This window comes from Culex pipiens, chromosome 1 (assembly GCF_016801865.2).
Source record: "Culex pipiens pallens isolate TS chromosome 1, TS_CPP_V2, whole genome shotgun sequence".
Lineage (NCBI taxonomy): Eukaryota > Metazoa > Arthropoda > Insecta > Diptera > Culicidae > Culex > Culex pipiens.
Window position 1 is genome coordinate 112706634 of NC_068937.1, and position 25908 is coordinate 112732541.

Consider the following 25908-nt stretch of genomic DNA (forward strand, 5'->3'; position numbering starts at 1 on the left):
AATGATGTGCATGCTTTTGCATGCGATTTTACCATCGGATTTTTTGATGTGTGGTGTAGGGGTAGGCGTGGTTGCCTCTCACCCAGTCAGCTTGGGTCCGGTCAAAATTGAAATGAAACAATCCAGATGGTATCAGAAATCGTGAAACCAAATAAACAAATAAATACATTATTGAAACTAGCAAATTCCTTGTCGGATACAATTCAACAGTCGATCAATACGGGGTTACAATTATTTATGTAACATTGTAGCAATGCACCCGTCTTCTCAATTGAAAAAAAACGATGTCGTTTCCTCTGCTAAGTGTCCCCATTCCAGTTAACAGCAGAATTAACTTTGAAACGTGGCTGGCAAGTGGAAACTGCACTTCTTGCTTTTCACCAGTATGATCATGAGGGTACTCAATTGCGCTGGCCAATGAATGTTTTAATCAGTGATTCCCAAAGCAGAAACAATTTCCAACTATACGATAGTGATTGACCATTGGTGACTTTTGGCTTGCAAAAAAATCGGATTCAACATTTAAAAACTCTATACAATGTTGACACTTGATGTCACAAAACAAAGTTGGTTCGGCTTTGGCACAAGTGGCAATTGTGGCAAGATAATCGTTCAAAAGAGATTTTTAAGGATCAATATATAAGACATTAAAAAAAATGTTTTTCTGGTAACGTCAAAAGACGCGTGCGACAAGATAGAACATTTGCGTAGGTATACTAGAAAATCTGGACGTGTAGTTATTTGTATAAGAATACAACAATATTTCTGCATAACATCCCCTCTACAATACAATGTACAACTTGAAGTAACATTCCAGCCTTTCTGACGATATTGAACTTTTACTGTGAGCATGATCGAACGATTTCTTACGGGGTGAAACGCAAACAACATTGTTGACAGTAAATAATGCATTATTTACATTCGGGCGAAGCGAACTTCCAGGCGGACACAACGACCCAGGGAGCAAACAGTCAGCTTGAACTAGCAAACTAAAGCTATGATAAATGTATCCACTTTGGCAGTGGTTTATCAACCGCTTGCCAGCCAGCTCAGAGTTTGAGACCTGTATTTTTCATTACGTACCACGCGTCAGCGATAAATTAGATTCAACAACACATTAAATTAAACGAAATAAAGGTTGACGAAGTGCAAGTTATTTAAAAATAAATGTTTTAAATTATTTGAGCGCGATTTCTGTCCAAAATAAAATATTTTTTTTATTCGTTGCAACCCTGTTATAGTTTAAATTTGCAAAACGAAAATGAAAAACTTTTGCATTGCAGCAAATTTTGCGCTGCAAGCCTCACAATGCAAGCAAATCTGTGTAACGTCATGATTCGAAATCCGGACACTTAGTACCATATTATTTTTGTTATAGCTGGCAAAAAATCATGTAATAAGTTGGAAATGTAGAAATATCATCAGGATTTAGTATAAACAGTCAGTTTTAAGAGAATGCATGTAAAATATGTCTTTTCTAAAAAAATTTCATCACAATTTGAAAATTAAAATGACTTGTTGTGCTTCGAATCCCGGACACTGTCAAAAGCTGATTCGAAATCCGGACACTTTTGCTTCGAATTCCGGACACTCGATTTTGCTTATGAATCGCACAAATTTTGACTGAAATGTTAGTGAATGGCATTCTTTAGGTCTCAAATAAGCTGTTAACATCAAAACAATCGATAGTTTATATAAAAATTTGCTAGAATTTAAGGAAATCAAAAACATAAATTTCTGCTTTGCCTTCCCGGTGCTTCGGACGCGTATGAAATATTTCCGTTGAAATGTTTCGCATTTTTGGTAAACTTATAATTTTATTTTATTTAATTGTTTTGGTGTTAACTACAGCGTTCAAACAAACTTTAAATGAAAGTTGATGTTAGAATTCATCGAATATCACAGTTTTGACATTCATAATGCGAACTTATATCCAAATAATTGATAAAACAAGTTGAAGTGTCCGGGTTTCGAAGCGTCCGGGAATTCGAATCATGACGCAGAAAATGGTAAACAACTGAGGTTATAGTTGCAACATAAACGAACTATGCTTGGGTGTTGTGAGAAAGTTTTGATAACAACCAGCAAGCATTCACCATTTCGTCGCCGTCGTGCTAACTTGTCGTACGTGCATTTTGGGCCACATTGAGTTAAGAACGCCATTTTGTGCAGCTCACAATGCCTCACATTTTGACCTTCACAGATCCCCAAAATTCGATTTCAATCCTTAGATATTAAATAAAAACCAAAAAATCTCCGCGGATTTTTGTCACTTTTCATATGAAAGAAGTTTCAATCTTGTCGTGTTATCTTGTCACTCCCTAAGTGCTAAGTGCGACAATTGGCCAAACGGATTTCAGGTCAGAATGCGTTTGACGCACGTACAAGTGAGACTACCGTAAACATTACTCGGGACTCCGGCAACCAAATACAACCAAACTTAGGGGCAATGCACAGAATGGTCAACCAAACAAAACGTGTTTTTTATTGTTTACATTGCGTGCTCTCGTTTTTGTTTATTCAAGGTCAAACATTAAAACGCGTGTTTCTCGGAACGTCGAAATGGCGGTTGCGACATGATAGCACGGCAGCGTCGATTTATGGATGGTGGTTTCAGTTTTACGTTTCAAAAGGGCGCGTTTGTAACATTTGAAATTCTGTTTACCAACAACGTTGCTTTCATTCTTAGCATACATAAAATGGTAAGAACCACTCAGTCGCCAGCCAGCGACAAGTTAAGACGTGTTTTGCTCGTGTTGTCATCTCGCGTGCTTGGAAGTTTTTGACAGATGGAGGTGGAGGAATCCTCCGAGGAGGAAGATTTTCGTCCCGTCCGCGGGAATCGGAAGCGGAAGAAGTCCAGCGAGGTCACTGGAATCGGCATCGAAGGAGAAAAAGTTGAGAAGACCCTGCTCAACAACAACAAGTTCAGCCCGCTAGCGGATAACAAAAACAACAACAATGCCAGCCCAGCAGGAGGGGACGCCCCGGCGGTTCCACCACCCGGCCAGTCGGCAGGTAAACAAAAGCAACCACCTTTGGTGGTGAAGAACACCACGGATTTTTACAAGCTCGTGGCGATAGTGGAAAGTTGTAAATTAGGTTTTAAACCGATTTACAAACTAACCCGATTTGGAACCAAGGTGACCTGCTTCTCTGTCAAAGATTTTGACAAGTTACAAGAGCTACTCAAGAAGAAGAAAGTGAAATTCTACACCCACGATCGGCGGAGCGAACGAAATCATCGGGTGGTTCTTCGTGGTTTTCCTGATGAACTGAAACCGGACGAGGTCAAGTACCTGCTGAAGAGGGATCTCAAGCTGGACGCGCTGGAGGTGCATGCCATCAAGCGGAAGGAAAAGTCCACCGTGGACGAAATTCCGTACATTGTGGTCTTCCCCAAGGGATACACCAATCTGAAGAAGCTCTCTGCAATGAAAGTTGTGGCAAGCACTATCATCCGGTGGGAGGCCTACCGGAACAAGCGGCCGAACGTGACTCAGTGCAGGAACTGCTTGCAGCTGGGTCATGGAACCAGGAACTGTCACCTGAACGGCAGGTGCAACAACTGTGGGGGTCCCCACAAGACGGACGAGTGCACAGTCCAAGAAGCCGAGCCGAAGCGGTGTGCCAACTGCTCTGGAGCCCACGAAGCCACGGACCGCAGCTGCCCTAAGCGTGCGGACTTCATCCGGAGGCGCCAGCAGGCGTCGAAACCGAAACCACCGGCAAGGAAGGCGGAGAAGCAGAGTCCAGCAGTTCCGGCGTTAACGCCGGCGGAGTTCCCTCCGCTGCCGGGCGCAGTTCCAGACGGAAAATCCAAGGATCGCCCTCGTCCCGCAGGAAGCAGCTAAGGTGGCCCCCGAGACGGTGGAGCCACGGAGAAGGAAGCCGGGGAGGTACTCTACAGTTCGGCTGAGCTGTGGGGGATTTTCTCCGAGTACATCGGCAGGTTCAAGACCTGCAAGACCCGCTTGGACCAAGTAACCCTCGTCAGTTACATGATCTCCAAGTATGGAATTTAAGGAGTTTTTTTTTTGTTATTATATATTGTTTTACTGATCCTCGGTGCCAACCTGGTCACAGCACCTAAAAGGACCTAATAAAAATAAGTTAAGAAAAAAAATGGTAAGAAAGCGATTATTTTTTGCTGTAAAATTTTACCACAATTTACGATTAAAAGGTGATTTTTGATGTGAATTTTCTCAATGAATGTGCAAAATATACTACTTTTAAAGCTCGTGTCGCGCCAGGCTTTCCGTTTCACCTAAAATAGTTATCGGCATTAACGAAAAGCCAATAACTGTCAACATCAAAGCAATGAATTTGCATTTTTTCGGCGGAATTTCCCCCTAAAGCAACAGATGATGAAAAGCAGGCTGACTCTCGAGCGTCAAGCTGGCAAATCAATATCGGCGAAAGATGAAATTTTCCACCAAAAACCCTATTTCGGCCACATCAAGCAATTTGGACATCAGCCCAGGGGACGGAAGGCTCTCTGGTGGTACTTGCGGAAGATAAACATGAGTTTAAACAAAGGCTGCCTGGCGACGGATGTTTGTCAAAAAGCTACACTTTTTTTTTGAATTATTTAAACAGTTTGCATACATACGATAGAGTGGGGGTGTACGTTTTGAACATTGTAAAGCAAATTCCCTGAGGCTCAATCTAGATGAATGAAATTTGAATAGAACTGTAGCATGGACATAATGTTTGGATGCCATTTTGCATTATAAGTGTTTTCATCCAAATTTGCTAACTAGTCAAAACATATCGACGTCGTCGTGCTATCTTGTCGCATCCGCCATTTTGACGTTCCGAGAAAAACGCGTTTTAATGTTTGACCCTGAATATTCAAAAACGAGAGCAGGCAATGTAAACAATAACAAACACGTTTTGTTTGGCTCACCATTCTGTGCATTGTCCCAAAGTTTGGTTGAAGTTGGTTGCTGGAGTCCCGAGTTATAACTACAAATGTTTACGGTAGTCTAGCTTGTACGTGCGACAAACGCATCCTGACTTTCCTGGCCTGAAATCTCTTTGGCCTTTTGTCGCACTTACATCAATTTTCATGGAGTGACAAGATAGCACGACAAGATTGAAACTACATTCATATGTAAAGTGACAAAAATGCACGGAGTTTTTTCGGTTTTTGTTGAATATCTCAGGATTGAAATCGAATTTTGGGGATCTGTGAAGGTCAAAAGGTAAGGCATTGTGAGCTGCACAAAATGGCGTTCTTAACTCAATTTGGCCCAAAATGCACGTACGACAAGATAGCACGATGGCGACGATATATAAACACTACGATTCGATAAGTCAAAGGTCTTGCCATCGTTTCTCTTTTCCGGCACCATTGGCTGTATTAATGTTTATTTATTTATTTTTTTATTTTTTTTTTTTTTTTGAAACTGAACTAAGACTAAAAAGCCCTCAGCCATATCGGACCCTTTACTGTCAGTCCAATCACTGTTCCTTACTTACTTTCACAAATTTGATATTCCTTAAAGAAGACAGTCCAGATTATGAACTAAAGATGAAACATTTTATTTGTTTCGAGAATGCAAATGTAAACCTCCTCTATTTATGAATTTGACTTCCGGCAAACTCTTACAGTAGGGTGTGTAGAAATGTCCGACCGAACTCAGGCAGTGCTTGTGAGTTTGTGGTGATTGTGATGAGGATATGTGATTGGGGAATTTGATGAAGTGATTCAATCACCTGTTTCTCCCCTCTTATTCTACTCATGGGTACGATCAGGGCTTCGTCGGAAACGGACAGAAATGGGGATTTGGAGCGTTTATATCACTTTATTAACAAGTATAAGAGAAGTTGCCAATGTAGAGAGATTTATGGGTGTATTTCGATGGAAAGCTTGGATTCATGCTTTCATATATTGAGAACGGAACAGATAAATTGGGGATTTATACTCTCTCGGGCGTTTTACTTACTTGTTTGTGGGGAGAATAGATAAAGATGCTTCTATTATAATAATTTGTGATTTGATTGTACTACAGCTTACTCTCGTTAAACATCAATATTGAAAAACACCTTCCCGGGCAAACGGTAATAACCAAATTCATGCCATTTCAATAACAAATAGGGGAAATCTACCCTTTCCAATCAAACACCTATCTTCGTCATATGGAGAGTTTGATGCTCGATTAAAGCTCCAAAAATACTATTTGGGCTATAAACTTACCAGCAACAGCACCGCCTCGAGTAAGCACGCAAATGTATGCCACTTACTGGCCAAAAAGATCACATTTAATGCACTTTTGATCATAATTTGTATTTTGCGAGACCACTTCTCATCATTTTGTTGGCACACACAGTGACACACACGAGAATCCCTCAAACGCTTAATGAATATCGCCAAAATTAACTTTTCACTTTCGCTTACTTTTTCACGGCGCTTAAGATATGAAATTGCTTCCAACTACCGGCAACATGTTCTTTTGATCATTAGTAAGGCACTCACTTGAAGAATAATCCCGAAAAATGTAATAAATTAGCAAGCGCCATCAAAAAAACAAACGCGCCAAGTCGTTTGACGTTTCAATTTTCACTTTGCATTCCAAACGAAGGCTGAAGAAAACCGAGCGAGAGACGAAGGCAAAAAAGAACAAAGGCTGGCCGTCAACACCACCAGCAGCACAGCCAGCGATGCCAGGAAACTTTCCCTATAAATGCCACTTTTCGTGAGTGTTCGTTTGAACTGTCAGCGCAAATGGCAACACTCGACAGAGTGTTGGAAGAAAAAAGAACTAAGCCGATATTAGAAAAATGGGCGTGGCCCAATGCATTCGCCTCGATTAGAATACCCTTGGGAATTTTTTTTTGTTAAATGCTTGGTAAAGAAATAGAATAACTTTTAGTGAAAGTGAAAATAAACAGAAATGTTCACAAAAACTTGCTCTACTCGTTGGTGTACTTGGTTTTAGTAAAATTCAAGGGAGACTCTAGATTATCCAGCATCATTCAAACACGACCGCTTATTAGGATTAAAATGGGTAGATTTCCCCTACTATTAAAATTTCAGAAAATGGTTTGGAATCTTTTTGAAAATTCCATTTTTGCATAAGAGTTTAATAACAGTTAATGCTATCATAACAAAATTTATCATTGGCCTGATATTAGTTGAAAGCCAAAACAACTCTGGAATAACATTTTTTGTTATGAAAGAATAACTCCAACTATTATTAGGATGATAGGATTAAGAGCGAGTTTTTCACCGATGTGAAACAGGTCGTATCGAGGTGCTCCGATTTGGATGAAACTTTCAGGGTTTGTTTGTCTATACATGAGATGAACTCATGCCAAATATGAGCCCTCTACGACAAAGGGAAGTGGGGTAAAACGGGCATTTAAGTTTGAAGTCCAAAAAACATGAAAAATCTTAAAATTGCTCGCATTTCCGTAAAACTTCATCAATTCCAACTCTCCTAGATGCATTCGAATGGTCTTTTGAAGCCCTTCAAAATGTGCTATAGACATCCAGGATTGGTTTGACTTTTTCTCATAGCTTTTGCAAATTACTGTTAAAAATTGTTTTTTTTTTTAAACCTTAATAACTTTTCCCAACAGCCTCCAACACCCATACTCCCATAGGTCAAAAGTTAGGGAATTTCATGGACTATAAGCCTACGGTACTAACTTTTTGGCAAATCGCAGTTTTTCTCATAGTTTGACGATTTTTCTAGAACAAACATTTTACAACGTTAGTTTTTGCCCTGTAGACCGCCATAGCGGCATTTTTTGGTCTCAATTTTGTCATATTCGGAATCCTCGGACAATTTCACGTAAGTTAGAAGTATTGGAGTTGTAAATTTGATTGGAAAAATTGCCGTTTAGAATGAATTAAAATATTTTTTAACAATTTGTTGGATTGGGGGTAAAACAAGTTTTCGCCTACTTGATACAGCATTTGACGTATTGGTCATAGGGTTAATAAGATCTTTTTCTTTTTTCAAAAATGTTTTATTTAATTATTTTTTAAAGAAATTTTACAACTCCAATACTTCTAACTAACGTGAAATTGTCCGAGGATTCCAAATATGACAAAATTGAGACCAAAAAGTGCCGTCTTCTCGGTCTACAGGGCAAAAACTAACGTTGTAAAATGTTTGTTCTAGAAAAGCCGTAAAACTATGAGAAAAACTGCGATTGGCCAAAAAGTTAGTACCGTAGGCTTATAGTCCATGAAATTCCCTAACTTTTGACCTATGGGAGTATGGATGTTGGAGGCTGTTGGGAAAAGTTATTAAGGTTTTAAAAAAATCAATTTTTAACAGTAATTTGCAAAAGCTATGAGAAAAAGTCAAACTAATCCTGGATGTCTATAGCACATTTTGAAGGGCTTCAAAAGACCATTCGAATGCATCTAAGAGAGTTGGAATTGATGAAGTTTTACGGAAATGCGAGCAATTTTAAGATTTTTCATGTTTTTTGGACCTCAAACTTAAATGCCCGTTTTACCCCACTTCCCTTTGTCGTAGAGGGCTCATATTTGGCATGAGTTCATCTCATGTATAGACAAACAAACCCTGAAAGTTTCATCCAAATCGGAGCACCTCGATACGACCTCTAGAACAAACCGAGCAGAATCTACAAATACTGCCTCTTAATAATAAAAATTTGTTAGAAGAATTACTTAAAACGTTATAACGACGAATAAAAAATCCTGCTACAAATAACATAAAATGTTATTGGCCTAGTATTTTCAAATATCAAAAAAAAATGTTATTCCCAAGTTATTTCCATCTGCTCGGGTCATCATAAAGCGAATCGTGTTGCGATTTCGTTTAATTTGCTTCTATTTTTACTCTCAAACCAATTTTTTCATCGAATTCAAGTGATTCATCACTATTTTATCGCCAGCCTAGGTCTACCGCCCATAACAAAGCCAGTACATACTTTGTATGAATATTGATTTTCCATCAGTTCAATAAATGGTGCTCAATGTCGCCAAGTAACTGGTATTTGAAAGTGGAAAATTATCGTCACATGATTCGTGCACGACATTTTCCCTTGGAGTGGACTGGAAGGATAAGTTCATGCCTGAAGTGAATCGAAATTATCAAATCAATATTTGGGCAGTATAAACGTAATTCAAGCCTTAAGGTTTTAAATACTTTATTCACTGTAAAAATATTAATATTAAAGGCCCTTTCACGATCTTTGTAAAAACAAATGGCTAAGGGATTACTTTAGTTTTTTTTGTCTACCGGTTTTTTAATTGCGAATAAGTTTATGAATGCATGGTTTAATCCAAACACCAAATTCTACGAAACAAAACGTTCATTTTCTTAACAAAGAAGATTTTTTTTTCGTATTTAAATTTGTTTTGCAAAAGTTCAAATACGTCAAATCAAAAAACCAAAAGTTCCACACTTCCTCCCAGAACCAGTATACCTGTACCAATAATGCAAAAATCTCAATCCATCGTCAATCACACTTTATCAGTGGGTCGTCGACAATTTTTCACCCAACTTTTTCGCCAAACTTTCACGCCAGATTCCTCGAACAAAAAAAAGCATTGTCATAAAAAAGCAAGACTTTCTCTTCTCGAATTTCCCAACTGTTTGCTCGCCACTAAGCTGACGACGGCAACGACGACGCACAGTGAAGCCTCTCGGAACAATTATTTAAGGGAAATTCTGGGCAGCTGAATTAAAAACTACACATTTATTTATTCATTAAATTGAATATATGTAAGAACATGAGGGTGGGGGTTATATTCTATTAATATTTATTTTTAAATTGTTAAAATTTTAATTTTTGTTCAACAAGTAGCTTAGGATTTCAATTTTTTTAGTCAATCTTAACACTGGAACGCCCATTGCATGTCCAATCTACACGGACGCCGTTAAATTATCTACTTTTAAATGCAAAATTTGGTTGAAAACAGGCTGAGCTATGCAAGATTTAAGAAAAAATAATGTTTGCGTATTTTGAAGTTTCATCTGCTAGGAATATAAAAAATGTCTGCACTCTCATTGCCGCTCCAAACTTGAGAAAGTGTTTTTGAAGGCACACAGCAAAAAATCCGATGGTAAAATCGCATGCAAAAGCATGCACATCACCTTCGTCAAAATAAACACTTAATATTACACACTGCATGTACAATTTTTGCAAACACAAAAAAAAAGTTGCAACCGACGGGATTCAAACCCAGCACTAACAGTAAGGACTGGCGTCTTAGCCCACTCGGCCATCAGACCGATGGAAAGCTGAAAGGATAAACGCATATATGGACTTTTCATTTCGATCAAGTAGGTTTCCCATACTGATGGGCTACATATTTCAGGGTGTGAAATCACATAAAATTGCATAAAATAATGCAAAATTTATTTTACACCCAGGCCTTTTACACGCAGCTGGATTACTACTTTTTTAGCTGTGCATGAGAAAAAATTAGAAAAATACTAACACTTATTAAATTTAACATTTTTTTTTTATTTTTGACAAACCTGGCCCCACTGTGCGACGGGTGAAAATATCCATTATTTGCCGATGGCTATCGTCGAACGAAATTAAATTATCTGCTTCCAACTTTCACCGTGAATCTTCTCCGGAGATTGATTTTTTTTCCACGGTCGCTCAAACAAACGATATACGGGCGTGAACCCTCGTTAGGGGTTATTCATCGGAGCGTTTCGGTTTCCCATAAAGCGGTCATATTTGTTTATCATCTGTGTTTTTGAGTTAATGCTATACACGAAAAACGCAATAGCAATATTTGTGAGTTTTAAAAAAGGGAATTGTGACAAGTGGCCCACTTCCCTTGATTGAAGTTAAACTGAAATGGACAAATAAGAGCAATAATAAAAAATGCAAATGTGTTAACCAATCACCTCTTTTTACTCCTAAGCTTCCATCCACCCCGGAATTCGAACTGACGACCTTTGGATTGTTAGTCCAACTGCCTACCAGCGACTCCACCGAGGCAGGACCCAGGGAGACGACTCCTACAACTGGATTGAGCTAACGACCTACCCGAGCAGACGGAAATCACGTGAGAATAACATTTTGTGATATTTGAAAATACTAGTCCAATAACATTTTATGTTATTTATAACAAGATTTGTTATTCGCCGTTATGTTTTTTGCCTTTCTTACTAAAGAAAGGTATAGGTTTTACTTTAAGCCAGGACGTCATTTCCAGCTTCGTAAATATGTCGATTCAGCATGAATTTTAAACCGAAAAATCGCTAAAAAATCACACTGCATCGATTTTTGACGCTCTATCGATTCACCTTGATAGAACTCGTCTATCTCGAACCCTCGAATTTTGAGAAAATAAATTCCATGGAGGTCGAGTGATGTTCGTATGTGGTAAAATTTTGCAAAATTTTGTGTCGCGCCGTTCTCAGCTCCCATAAATCCGATTTCGATTCTCCTAAATGCAGATGAAAGCTAGTGTGCTGAACCTGGGCGAGTTGCCGCGCAAATTTCGAATTATCCATCTGTTTTCGGATGCGGCCAGACTTTTCCAGAAAATACACAGTTTCCAAATGAAAATATGGTCCAATTTTTTCATTTTCTTATCTTTTATTTATCTCAAAAATTGCATTTTTCGAGCTCTACAACCTCCCAAATTTTCATCCAGATTCATAATATGGTTCTGGAGTTAGAGCCGTTTGATTGACCTACCATAAGAAACAAAATCCCTAAAAAAAGGTAAAAGCCCACCTGGTGACCTTCGCCAACATTTTTCATTTCTGATTTTATTCGAAATTTCTTGCTACATTCATAGTACAGACCATGAGTGAGCATCTGAAACAAATTTGACATCGATCGGCAATCCCGATCAATTTTTAGAACGATTTACTTTTTGCCTTTCTTACTAAAGAAAGGTATAGGTTTTACTTTAAGCCAGGACGTCATTTCCAGCTTCGTAAATATGTCGATTCAGCATGAATTTTAAACCGAAAAATCGCTAAAAAATCACACTGCATCGATTTTTGACGCTCTATCGATTCACCTTGATAGAACTCGTCTATCTCGAACCCTCGAATTTTGAGAAAATAAATTCCATGGAGGTCGAGTGATGTTCGTATGTGGTAAAATTTTGCAAAATTTTGTGTCGCGCCGTTCTCAGCTCCCATAAATCCGATTTCGATTCTCCTAAATGCAGATGAAAGCTAGTGTGCTGAACCTGGGCGAGTTGCCGCGCAAATTTCGAATTATCCATCTGTTTTCGGATGCGGCCAGACTTTTCCAGAAAATACACAGTTTCCAAATGAAAATATGGTCCAATTTTTTCATTTTCTTATCTTTTATTTATCTCAAAAATTGCATTTTTCGAGCTCTACAACCTCCCAAATTTTCATCCAGATTCATAATATGGTTCTGGAGTTAGAGCCGTTTGATTGACCTACCATAAGAAACAAAATCCCTAAAAAAAGGTAAAAGCCCACCTGGTGATCTTCGCCAACATTTTTCATTTCTGATTTTATTCGAAATTTCTTGCTACATTCATAGTACAGACCATGAGTGAGCATCTGAAACAAATTTGACATCGATCGGCAATCCCGATCAATTTTTAGAACGATTTACTTTTTGCCTTTCTTACTAAAGAAAGGTATAGGTTTTACTTTAAGCCAGGACGTCATTTCCAGCTTCGTAAATATGTCGATTCAGCATGAATTTTAAACCGAAAAATCGCTAAAAAATCACACTGCATCGATTTTTGACGCTCTATCGATTCACCTTGATAGAACTCGTCTATCTCGAACCCTCGAATTTTGAGAAAATAAATTCCATGGAGGTCGAGTGATGTTCGTATGTGGTAAAATTTTGCAAAATTTTGTGTCGCGCCGTTCTCAGCTCCCATAAATCCGATTTCGATTCTCCTAAATGCAGATGAAAGCTAGTGTGCTGAACCTGGGCGAGTTGCCGCGCAAATTTCGAATTATCCATCTGTTTTCGGATGCGGCCAGACTTTTCCAGAAAATACACAGTTTCCAAATGAAAATATGGTCCAATTTTTTCATTTTCTTATCTTTTATTTATCTCAAAAATTGCATTTTTCGAGCTCTACAACCTCCCAAATTTTCATCCAGATTCATAATATGGTTCTGGAGTTAGAGCCGTTTGATTGACCTACCATAAGAAACAAAATCCCTAAAAAAAGGTAAAAGCCCACCTGGTGATCTTCGCCAACATTTTTCATTTCTGATTTTATTCGAAATTTCTTGCTACATTCATAGTACAGACCATGAGTGAGCATCTGAAACAAATTTGACATCGATCGGCAATCCCGATCAATTTTTAGAACGATTTACTTTTTGCCTTTCTTACTAAAGAAAGGTATAGGTTTTACTTTAAGCCAGGACGTCATTTCCAGCTTCGTAAATATGTCGATTCAGCATGAATTTTAAACCGAAAAATCGCTAAAAAATCACACTGCATCGATTTTTGACGCTCTATCGATTCACCTTGATAGAACTCGTCTATCTCGAACCCTCGAATTTTGAGAAAATAAATTCCATGGAGGTCGAGTGATGTTCGTATGTGGTAAAATTTTGCAAAATTTTGTGTCGCGCCGTTCTCAGCTCCCATAAATCCGATTTCGATTCTCCTAAATGCAGATGAAAGCTAGTGTGCTGAACCTGGGCGAGTTGCCGCGCAAATTTCGAATTATCCATCTGTTTTCGGATGCGGCCAGACTTTTCCAGAAAATACACAGTTTCCAAATGAAAATATGGTCCAATTTTTTCATTTTCTTATCTTTTATTTATCTCAAAAATTGCATTTTTCGAGCTCTACAACCTCCCAAATTTTCATCCAGATTCATAATATGGTTCTGGAGTTAGAGCCGTTTGATTGACCTACCATAAGAAACAAAATCCCTAAAAAAAGGTAAAAGCCCACCTGGTGATCTTCGCCAACATTTTTCATTTCTGATTTTATTCGAAATTTCTTGCTACATTCATAGTACAGACCATGAGTGAGCATCTGAAACAAATTTGACATCGATCGGCAATCCCGATCAATTTTTAGAACGATTTACTTTTTGCCTTTCTTACTAAAGAAAGGTATAGGTTTTACTTTAAGCCAGGACGTCATTTCCAGCTTCGTAAATATGTCGATTCAGCATGAATTTTAAACCGAAAAATCGCTAAAAAATCACACTGCATCGATTTTTGACGCTCTATCGATTCACCTTGATAGAACTCGTCTATCTCGAACCCTCGAATTTTGAGAAAATAAATTCCATGGAGGTCGAGTGATGTTCGTATGTGGTAAAATTTTGCAAAATTTTGTGTCGCGCCGTTCTCAGCTCCCATAAATCCGATTTCGATTCTCCTAAATGCAGATGAAAGCTAGTGTGCTGAACCTGGGCGAGTTGCCGCGCAAATTTCGAATTATCCATCTGTTTTCGGATGCGGCCAGACTTTTCCAGAAAATACACAGTTTCCAAATGAAAATATGGTCCAATTTTTTCATTTTCTTATCTTTTATTTATCTCAAAAATTGCATTTTTCGAGCTCTACAACCTCCCAAATTTTCATCCAGATTCATAATATGGTTCTGGAGTTAGAGCCGTTTGATTGACCTACCATAAGAAACAAAATCCCTAAAAAAAGGTAAAAGCCCACCTGGTGACCTTCGCCAACATTTTTCATTTCTGATTTTATTCGAAATTTCTTGCTACATTCATAGTACAGACCATGAGTGAGCATCTGAAACAAATTTGACATCGATCGGCAATCCCGATCAATTTTTAGAACGATTTACTTTTTGCCTTTCTTACTAAAGAAAGGTATAGGTTTTACTTTAAGCCAGGACGTCATTTCCAGCTTCGTAAATATGTCGATTCAGCATGAATTTTAAACCGAAAAATCGCTAAAAAATCACACTGCATCGATTTTTGACGCTCTATCGATTCACCTTGATAGAACTCGTCTATCTCGAACCCTCGAATTTTGAGAAAATAAATTCCATGGAGGTCGAGTGATGTTCGTATGTGGTAAAATTTTGCAAAATTTTGTGTCGCGCCGTTCTCAGCTCCCATAAATCCGATTTCGATTCTCCTAAATGCAGATGAAAGCTAGTGTGCTGAACCTGGGCGAGTTGCCGCGCAAATTTCGAATTATCCATCTGTTTTCGGATGCGGCCAGACTTTTCCAGAAAATACACAGTTTCCAAATGAAAATATGGTCCAATTTTTTCATTTTCTTATCTTTTATTTATCTCAAAAATTGCATTTTTCGAGCTCTACAACCTCCCAAATTTTCATCCAGATTCATAATATGGTTCTGGAGTTAGAGCCGTTTGATTGACCTACCATAAGAAACAAAATCCCTAAAAAAAGGTAAAAGCCCACCTGGTGATCTTCGCCAACATTTTTCATTTCTGATTTTATTCGAAATTTCTTGCTACATTCATAGTACAGACCATGAGTGAGCATCTGAAACAAATTTGACATCGATCGGCAATCCCGATCAATTTTTAGAACGATTTACTTTTTGCCTTTCTTACTAAAGAAAGGTATAGGTTTTACTTTAAGCCAGGACGTCATTTCCAGCTTCGTAAATATGTCGATTCAGCATGAATTTTAAACCGAAAAATCGCTAAAAAATCACACTGCATCGATTTTTGACGCTCTATCGATTCACCTTGATAGAACTCGTCTATCTCGAACCCTCGAATTTTGAGAAAATAAATTCCATGGAGGTCGAGTGATGTTCGTATGTGGTAAAATTTTGCAAAATTTTGTGTCGCGCCGTTCTCAGCTCCCATAAATCCGATTTCGATTCTCCTAAATGCAGATGAAAGCTAGTGTGCTGAACCTGGGCGAGTTGCCGCGCAAATTTCGAATTATCCATCTGTTTTCGGATGCGGCCAGACTTTTCCAGAAAATACACAGTTTCCAAATGAAAATATGGTCCAATTTTTTCATTTTCTTATCTTTTATTTATCTCAAAAATTGCATTTTTCGAGCTCTACAACCTCCCAAATTTTCATCCAGATTCATAATATGGTTCTGGAGTTAGAGCCGTTTGATTGACCTACCATAAGAAACAAAATCCCTAAAAAAAGGTAAAAGCCCACCTGGTGATCTTCGCCAACATTTTTCATTTCTGATTTTATTCGAAATTTCTTGCTACATTCATAGTACAGACCATGAGTGAGCATCTGAAACAAATTTGACATCGATCGGCAATCCCGATCAATTTTTAGAACGATTTACCTTTTGCCTTTCTTACTAAAGAAAGGTATAGGTTTTACTTTAAGCCAGGACGTCATTTCCAGCTTCGTAAATATGTCGATTCAGCATGAATTTTAAACCGAAAAATCGCTAAAAAATCACACTGCATCGATTTTTGACGCTCTATCGATTCACCTTGATAGAACTCGTCTATCTCGAACCCTCGAATTTTGAGAAAATAAATTCCATGGAGGTCGAGTGATGTTCGTATGTGGTAAAATTTTGCAAAATTTTGTGTCGCGCCGTTCTCAGCTCCCATAAATCCGATTTCGATTCTCCTAAATGCAGATGAAAGCTAGTGTGCTGAACCTGGGCGAGTTGCCGCGCAAATTTCGAATTATCCATCTGTTTTCGGATGCGGCCAGACTTTTCCAGAAAATACACAGTTTCCAAATGAAAATATGGTCCAATTTTTTCATTTTCTTATCTTTTATTTATCTCAAAAATTGCATTTTTCGAGCTCTACAACCTCCCAAATTTTCATCCAGATTCATAATATGGTTCTGGAGTTAGAGCCGTTTGATTGACCTACCATAAGAAACAAAATCCCTAAAAAAAGGTAAAAGCCCACCTGGTGATCTTCGCCAACATTTTTCATTTCTGATTTTATTCGAAATTTCTTGCTACATTCATAGTACAGACCATGAGTGAGCATCTGAAACAAATTTGACATCGATCGGCAATCCCGATCAATTTTTAGAACGATTTACTTTTTGCCTTTCTTACTAAAGAAAGGTATAGGTTTTACTTTAAGCCAGGACGTCATTTCCAGCTTCGTAAATATGTCGATTCAGCATGAATTTTAAACCGAAAAATCGCTAAAAAATCACACTGCATCGATTTTTGACGCTCTATCGATTCACCTTGATAGAACTCGTCTATCTCGAACCCTCGAATTTTGAGAAAATAAATTCCATGGAGGTCGAGTGATGTTCGTATGTGGTAAAATTTTGCAAAATTTTGTGTCGCGCCGTTCTCAGCTCCCATAAATCCGATTTCGATTCTCCTAAATGCAGATGAAAGCTAGTGTGCTGAACCTGGGCGAGTTGCCGCGCAAATTTCGAATTATCCATCTGTTTTCGGATGCGGCCAGACTTTTCCAGAAAATACACAGTTTCCAAATGAAAATATGGTCCAATTTTTTCATTTTCTTATCTTTTATTTATCTCAAAAATTGCATTTTTCGAGCTCTACAACCTCCCAAATTTTCATCCAGATTCATAATATGGTTCTGGAGTTAGAGCCGTTTGATTGACCTACCATAAGAAACAAAATCCCTAAAAAAAGGTAAAAGCCCACCTGGTGACCTTCGCCAACATTTTTCATTTCTGATTTTATTCGAAATTTCTTGCTACATTCATAGTACAGACCATGAGTGAGCATCTGAAACAAATTTGACATCGATCGGCAATCCCGATCAATTTTTAGAACGATTTACTTTTTGCCTTTCTTACTAAAGAAAGGTATAGGTTTTACTTTAAGCCAGGACGTCATTTCCAGCTTCGTAAATATGTCGATTCAGCATGAATTTTAAACCGAAAAATCGCTAAAAAATCACACTGCATCGATTTTTGACGCTCTATCGATTCACCTTGATAGAACTCGTCTATCTCGAACCCTCGAATTTTGAGAAAATAAATTCCATGGAGGTCGAGTGATGTTCGTATGTGGTAAAATTTTGCAAAATTTTGTGTCGCGCCGTTCTCAGCTCCCATAAATCCGATTTCGATTCTCCTAAATGCAGATGAAAGCTAGTGTGCTGAACCTGGGCGAGTTGCCGCGCAAATTTCGAATTATCCATCTGTTTTCGGATGCGGCCAGACTTTTCCAGAAAATACACAGTTTCCAAATGAAAATATGGTCCAATTTTTTCATTTTCTTATCTTTTATTTATCTCAAAAATTGCATTTTTCGAGCTCTACAACCTCCCAAATTTTCATCCAGATTCATAATATGGTTCTGGAGTTAGAGCCGTTTGATTGACCTACCATAAGAAACAAAATCCCTAAAAAAAGGTAAAAGCCCACCTGGTGACCTTCGCCAACATTTTTCATTTCTGATTTTATTCGAAATTTCTTGCTACATTCATAGTACAGACCATGAGTGAGCATCTGAAACAAATTTGACATCGATCGGCAATCCCGATCAATTTTTAGAACGATTTACTTTTTGCCTTTCTTACTAAAGAAAGGTATAGGTTTTACTTTAAGCCAGGACGTCATTTCCAGCTTCGTAAATATGTCGATTCAGCATGAATTTTAAACCGAAAAATCGCTAAAAAATCACACTGCATCGATTTTTGACGCTCTATCGATTCACCTTGATAGAACTCGTCTATCTCGAACCCTCGAATTTTGAGAAAATAAATTCCATGGAGGTCGAGTGATGTTCGTATGTGGTAAAATTTTGCAAAATTTTGTGTCGCGCCGTTCTCAGCTCCCATAAATCCGATTTCGATTCTCCTAAATGCAGATGAAAGCTAGTGTGCTGAACCTGGGCGAGTTGCCGCGCAAATTTCGAATTATCCATCTGTTTTCGGATGCGGCCAGACTTTTCCAGAAAATACACAGTTTCCAAATGAAAATATGGTCCAATTTTTTCATTTTCTTATCTTTTATTTATCTCAAAAATTGCATTTTTCGAGCTCTACAACCTCCCAAATTTTCATCCAGATTCATAATATGGTTCTGGAGTTAGAGCCGTTTGATTGACCTACCATAAGAAACAAAATCCCTAAAAAAAGGTAAAAGCCCACCTGGTGATCTTCGCCAACATTTTTCATTTCTGATTTTATTCGAAATTTCTTGCTACATTCATAGTACAGACCATGAGTGAGCATCTGAAACAAATTTGACATCGATCGGCAATCCCGATCAATTTTTAGAACGATTTACTTTTTGCCTTTCTTACTAAAGAAAGGTATAGGTTTTACTTTAAGCCAGGACGTCATTTCCAGCTTCGTAAATATGTCGATTCAGCATGAATTTTAAACCGAAAAATCGCTAAAAAATCACACTGCATCGATTTTTGACGCTCTATCGATTCACCTTGATAGAACTCGTCTATCTCGAACCCTCGAATTTTGAGAAAATAAATTCCATGGAGGTCGAGTGATGTTCGTATGTGGTAAAATTTTGCAAAATTTTGTGTCGCGCCGTTCTCAGCTCCCATAAATCCGATTTCGATTCTCCTAAATGCAGATGAAAGCTAGTGTGCTGAACCTGGGCGAGTTGCCGCGCAAATTTCGAATTATCCATCTGTTTTCGGATGCGGCCAGACTTTTCCAGAAAATACACAGTTTCCAAATGAAAATATGGTCCAATTTTTTCATTTTCTTATCTTTTATTTATCTCAAAAATTGCATTTTTCGAGCTCTACAACCTCCCAAATTTTCATCCAGATTCATAATATGGTTCTGGAGTTAGAGCCGTTTGATTGACCTACCATAAGAAACAAAATCCCTAAAAAAAGGTAAAAGCCCACCTGGTGACCTTCGCCAACATTTTTCATTTCTGATTTTATTCGAAATTTCTTGCTACATTCATAGTACAGACCATGAGTGAGCATCTGAAACAAATTTGACATCGATCGGCAATCCCGATCAATTTTTAGAACGATTTACTTTTTGCCTTTCTTACTAAAGAAAGGTATAGGTTTTACTTTAAGCCAGGACGTCATTTCCAGCTTCGTAAATATGTCGATTCAGCATGAATTTTAAACCGAAAAATCGCTAAAAAATCACACTGCATCGATTTTTGACGCTCTATCGATTCACCTTGATAGAACTCGTCTATCTCGAACCCTCGAATTTTGAGAAAATAAATTCCATGGAGGTCGAGTGATGTTCGTATGTGGTAAAATTTTGCAAAATTTTGTGTCGCGCCGTTCTCAGCTCCCATAAATCCGATTTCGATTCTCCTAAATGCAGATGAAAGCTAGTGTGCTGAACCTGGGCGAGTTGCCGCGCAAATTTCGAATTATCCATCTGTTTTCGGATGCGGCCAGACTTTTCCAGAAAATACACAGTTTCCAAATGAAAATATGGTCCAATTTTTTCATTTTCTTATCTTTTATTTATCTCAAAAATTGCATTTTTCGAGCTCTACAACCTCCCAAATTTTCATCCAGATTCATAATATGGTTCTGGAGTTAGAGCCGTTTGATTGACCTACCATAAGAAACAAAATCCCTAAAAAAAGGTAAAAGCCCACCTGGTGATCTTCGCCAACATTTTTCATTTCTGATTTTATTCGAAATTTCTTGCTACATTCATAGTACAGACCATGAGTGAGCATCTGAAACAAATTTGACATCGATCGGCAATCCCGATCAATTTTTAGAACGATTTACTTTTTGCCTTTCTTACTAAAGAAAGGTATAGGTTTTACTTTAAGCCAGGACGTCATTTCCAGCTTCGTAAATATGTCGATTCAGCATGAATTTTAAACCGAAAAATCGCTAAAAAATCACACTGCATCGATTTTTGACGCTCTATCGATTCACCTTGATAGAACTCGTCTATCTCGAACCCTCGAATTTTGAGAAAATAAATTCCATGGAGGTCGAGTGATGTTCGTATGTGGTAAAATTTTGCAAAATTTTGTGTCGCGCCGTTCTCAGCTCCCATAAATCCGATTTCGATTCTCCTAAATGCAGATGAAAGCTAGTGTGCTGAACCTGGGCGAGTTGCCGCGCAAATTTCGAATTATCCATCTGTTTTCGGATGCGGCCAGACTTTTCCAGAAAATACACAGTTTCCAAATGAAAATATGGTCCAATTTTTTCATTTTCTTATCTTTTATTTATCTCAAAAATTGCATTTTTCGAGCTCTACAACCTCCCAAATTTTCATCCAGATTCATAATATGGTTCTGGAGTTAGAGCCGTTTGATTGACCTACCATAAGAAACAAAATCCCTAAAAAAAGGTAAAAGCCCACCTGGTGATCTTCGCCAACATTTTTCATTTCTGATTTTATTCGAAATTTCTTGCTACATTCATAGTACAGACCATGAGTGAGCATCTGAAACAAATTTGACATCGATCGGCAATCCCGATCAATTTTTAGAACGATTTACTTTTTGCCTTTCTTACTAAAGAAAGGTATAGGTTTTACTTTAAGCCAGGACGTCATTTCCAGCTTCGTAAATATGTCGATTCAGCATGAATTTTAAACCGAAAAATCGCTAAAAAATCACTGCATCGATTTTTGACGCTTCGACGCTTCGTCGCCAAGTCGACAAGTTGTCAAGTTGAGCTTCGAATACTGGCGCGAGAATGCTGGCGCATATGTTTCGGCTCGACTTATACTCGTTCGTAGTAGCTTGTCTACCGATGTTTCCTTCAACATGTAAGATATCGTAGCTTTTCGGTTTCTTTTGCTCTGTCAGTTTTTGCATTACTGTCCAATGTTAATGCAAAAACTTTTTTGACATAGGACATTCATCCGGGTACAATCAATTTGTTTCCCGTGTGCTCCTAAAATCGCCTTTAAGTAGGCTTCTTTTGTCGTGTCGTTTTATTAAACAGAGTTCATTGGATTCCAATAGGAGCTTTCGAAGCTTCTAAGCTTTATATCGTTTTCAAAGTTTTCAATGCTCGCTACGCCAATGGCTATCTACCTAAGGTATTGCGATTGAGTGTGTAGTGGTGCGGTTGTAAAAATATCTATCTCTGACTCTCTCACTTTCGTAGACGCTGAATGGCAAGCTTCCCACTGTGCGGTTTACTCGGTTTTGCTTTGCGCCTGCTTTGTTCGGTTTTTGGGCTCGTACCAAAACTAGAAAACCAAAACCGCGGTGTGTGTCGTCACTTGCGCATTGGAAGCTAAGAATTTGTACGATTAAAAATATTCGATAGGTGAAAATTGTGTTTTCAATTTCTTTTAGAAAACACATCATTAATAATACCTTGCTTTCATCATAAGATTTTTTGAATCAAGTCGATGTTGTGAATTGAGAGAAGTTATATTCTTTAGTAAGAAAGGCTCTATCTCACCCCTGGTGGGATTAAATCGGGTTTTTTTGTTATTGGATTGTTATTGTAATAACAGACTTATAACATTTTTAGTTATTCTTCGAACAAATCTTTGTTATTATTTCTTGTTATTTTAACAACTAATCCGATCATCCCAATAACAGTTGTAGTTATTCTTCCATAACAAAAAATGTTATTTCAAAGTTGTTTTAGATTTCAACCAAAATCAGACCAATAACAAATTTTGTTATGATAACATAAAATGTTTTTAAACTCTTCTGCAGAAATGGATTTTTCAAGAATATTCCAAAACACTTTTTGTTATTTTAACAGTATTTGTTAGGCTGGTACAAATATTTTTAAAAGTTTTTGTCCCCCCCCCCTCCCCCAAAACAAACAAATATTTTTACAATAAACTTCAAAATTTCAATGAAAATTCAAGTGCAACCAGCTGAAATCAAATTAAAATACATTCTTCTGCGTTTAAAATCATTTTTAGCATGTTTGGGTTTGTTAAAAAATCTTAGATTTTTTGAAAACTAATGATTGCAAAACAACTGAACTAGTGTAAAATGCATTTTAAAACACTTTTTTCATTTAAATGTGAAGACTATGGCTTGTCATTTAAATTTTTATATTTTTTTATTTTTTTGCCCCCCCCCCCTTGACCTCGGCCAGGGCCGAGGGACAAAAACTTTTTTAAATATTTGCATCGGCCTTATTGAAATGACATGAATTTTGTTATTACCGTCTGCCTAGGTAACCATTTACTTCTCCGTCCGATGGAAGGCGTGATCAGACAAATCTCGTCTCAAAGAATGCCACCGGGACCTTTTGGGATCGAACCCAGGCCGACTGGGTGAGAGGCAACCACGCTTACCCCTACACCGCGGTTCCCGGCAGGCAGTAGAAGCTGAATATATTATTGACATGAATGTAGATTTAAAATTTTTCTTCATTGTTCAGCTTTCAAAACTTCTTTGTAAATTTGGTTTTTGAAATATCTTCTGGTGATAACAGGTGCGTGAACATTGCGTGGTATGCAACGTTGTTAAAATAATTCGGCTCAAAGACAACGACAACGATTGTTTTCTATCCTCGAAACTGTCCCAAATAAACGGCACGTGCGCCTATTGAGAGGTCAATTTTGTTTGCCGAGTTTTCCGGACGGTGATTGTGCGAACTACGTGAAAGTCGATGGGCGGTGCCTGGTCCAAGTTCGTTAGAAAACCAGCTCTTGTTTGCATTTCGCTTCATTTAACTATGTATTGTGTATACGAGAATAAAAATAAGTTATGATCTATAACATAATGTCATATCCATATAATTTGTGTGGATTAAATACAAATATCCTAATTAAAATTGAAAAAGAAAGAAAAAACAATTTGAAAGATCTTCAATATTAAACATGTTAAACTTTCGTGCTTTTGAGACACCTTTGAGAGAAAAAACAGTCAAAAATTAAATTATAACTTTTTTGAGTCTTCCCCCGAAGCCTCTCGCATCGATCAATTCATCAACCACTCCCACTCTGGGCAATTTCAGCGGCTGTGATTTGCTCGGTAAGACTCTTTTTTTCTCGTTAAATTTCCCACCTTGTGCCCGCCAGAGTGTGGAAATTGACTGACAGATTCCGCGCCACTTTCGGCTGCGAGAGATTATGCAAATAATGGAAATGTAAAAAAATAAGCATCAAAAAAAATATCACTCCATGATTGATATGCTCGCTGGGTGGTTGGCTGGCTGGCTTCATCATTGTTGTTCAATTTGAATACAAACGAGTTCGATGAAATCTGCCAAGTGAACGTCAACAGCCGATGTTAATGGGCTTCTGTCAACGTATATCATTAATAATCGACGAGAGAGAATTGGAAAGTAAAAGTGCTTCAAAGGAAAGAAGTACCTGAAGAGGGTTGGCTCCATTTTGAATTCTCTGGAAAATGTCACATTAATTATATTTCCTTGCAACGATATCGTTAACCAACCAAAACCAATTAACTTAATTTCACCTTCCTATTTGCAAAACACTTTAACATTCCGAACCAAAGTTTAACCCTAATTAACAATTCGAACCCTGAAAAACACCCCTTGGGTTCGAAACATTATTCAAGAATCGATCCTTCTAGGGAATTCTCCATAACCCCTAACCCTAGCCATCAATAATAATTATCATTCGGAGCCAACGACAAATGGCCCCCACCAACTCTGCCGGGTAACCAGGAGACACGATGGAGAGGGTGTTGGAAAGAGTTGAAAAAACGGGTCCGACATTCAAAGAATCGCGCTGCAAAACAACAGATCAAATTAGGCGGAAATTATGGAGCAAAACGAGGAGGAAACTTCCCAGAAGAGATATTTTTTCCAGCGATTTTTGCAGGTGTCTATTGGTTTGAGTGCAAAACGCAAAAATAACACAATGTTTGGCTGAAAAAGAGCAATTCTAAGTAATGTTACTGAACTGAAATTTCAATGCGATCTGATTCACGTTTTAGCTTTATTGGCTTATATTAGACATGCTAAGAAGATATATATTGCAGGTAAGTTCGGCATGTTGAGTTACAACCCAAGTAACATTTTTTTCCAGGAGTTCTACAAGATAAAACTCTTTTCAAGTACTCTTCCAAACCCCTGAAGAAGTTTTGAAGAGAATTTTATCCTACCGCGGTCCAAACTGCTATGCTGTAGCTATCTTGAAGAGCTCTTGTAGAACTCCTGGAAAAAAATGTTACTTGGGAACGACAATATGAGAACAGAAAATTTTCTTTTTAATCTAAAAAGCCATGCGTCTCCATCAAAACGAATGGATCTCACATAAAATAAAGGGGATCGTCATATAAAATTAAGGGGCAATACGGTTACATAAGAAATAAAATAAGTAAAAATTAAGCAGCTTCAAAATCGATATTAATATTGTCGAAAGGACAAAACGTTCCTCAACTTTAGACAGCTGCCAAAATGACAAGATTTGTTGACAAAATTTTCTTAATGGGTTATTCTTCACCAGTTGCAGTTGTCCCGAACCCTCTCAAATTGCCGTAAAACTTTACTCTAAGAGGTACTTTTGGTCCCTGATTCGATATGTCACGACCGTAGGGCTGTACGACCCGGTTTCATTTTTCTGAATTTTTACTAAGACACGTTTTTTAGTGATTTGTAACTCGAAATCATGAAGAGCTAGAAATTTGATGTTGATGGCATTCTCAAAATAAAAAAAAACAAGCGGGGGGGAGGGGATTTAACGTACTTTTCGAATCTGAAATAAATCAGAAGGGTTAGTATCGTAATTACGTGTTTTTGTAACTTTGCAGAGTATAACAATTTTCTACAAAGTTGTAGAACAGACAAAATCAAAAATGTTGATACATAAACATAATTGGTTTCTGTGTATTTTTCACGAGTTGTCAGAATTTTACAAAAAAGTTTTTTGAAAGAGTAATGATTTTGACCATTAATGACAAGTTTTTAGAATTCTCAACCCCTAAAACCCGATCGTGCGCTTTTGAAAGTATTTTTTCGGAAAGTTCAGCTAATTTTGCATAAGAATGACTATTTGGACGATTTATGTGAAAAATAATCTAAATGTTCTTTTTTATGTAAATTTTTATTTTTAACGGCATAATTTCACTTTTTTTAACATTCCAACGCCCAAGGCTCCAAAAAAGTTGGAACGGTAACTTCAACTCGCTGGTTCTCGGGTATAACTCAACCAATCA

The 25908-nt window shown here is 37.8% G+C and overlaps 2 protein-coding genes across 3 annotated transcripts in view; one reads left to right on the forward strand and one right to left on the reverse strand.

The window, feature by feature from the left end:
* Nucleotides 1-23246, forward strand: part of LOC120432526 (synaptic vesicle glycoprotein 2B-like) — a 96814-nt gene extending 73568 nt beyond the window's left edge. Inside the window, exons 12-13 of one of the 2 annotated variants that reach the window (XR_008212558.1) lie at nt 10874-11017; nt 22955-23246. The gene's annotated coding sequence lies outside the window, so the exon portion shown is untranslated. Of the gene's footprint in view, nt 1-10873; nt 11055-22954 lie in introns of those variants that run through there. The other variant, XM_052710649.1, reaches the window with a different exon arrangement.
* Nucleotides 1-25908, reverse strand: part of LOC120432493 (tachykinin-like peptides receptor 86C) — a 173948-nt gene that overhangs the window by 41636 nt on the left and 106404 nt on the right. The window lies entirely within an intron of this gene.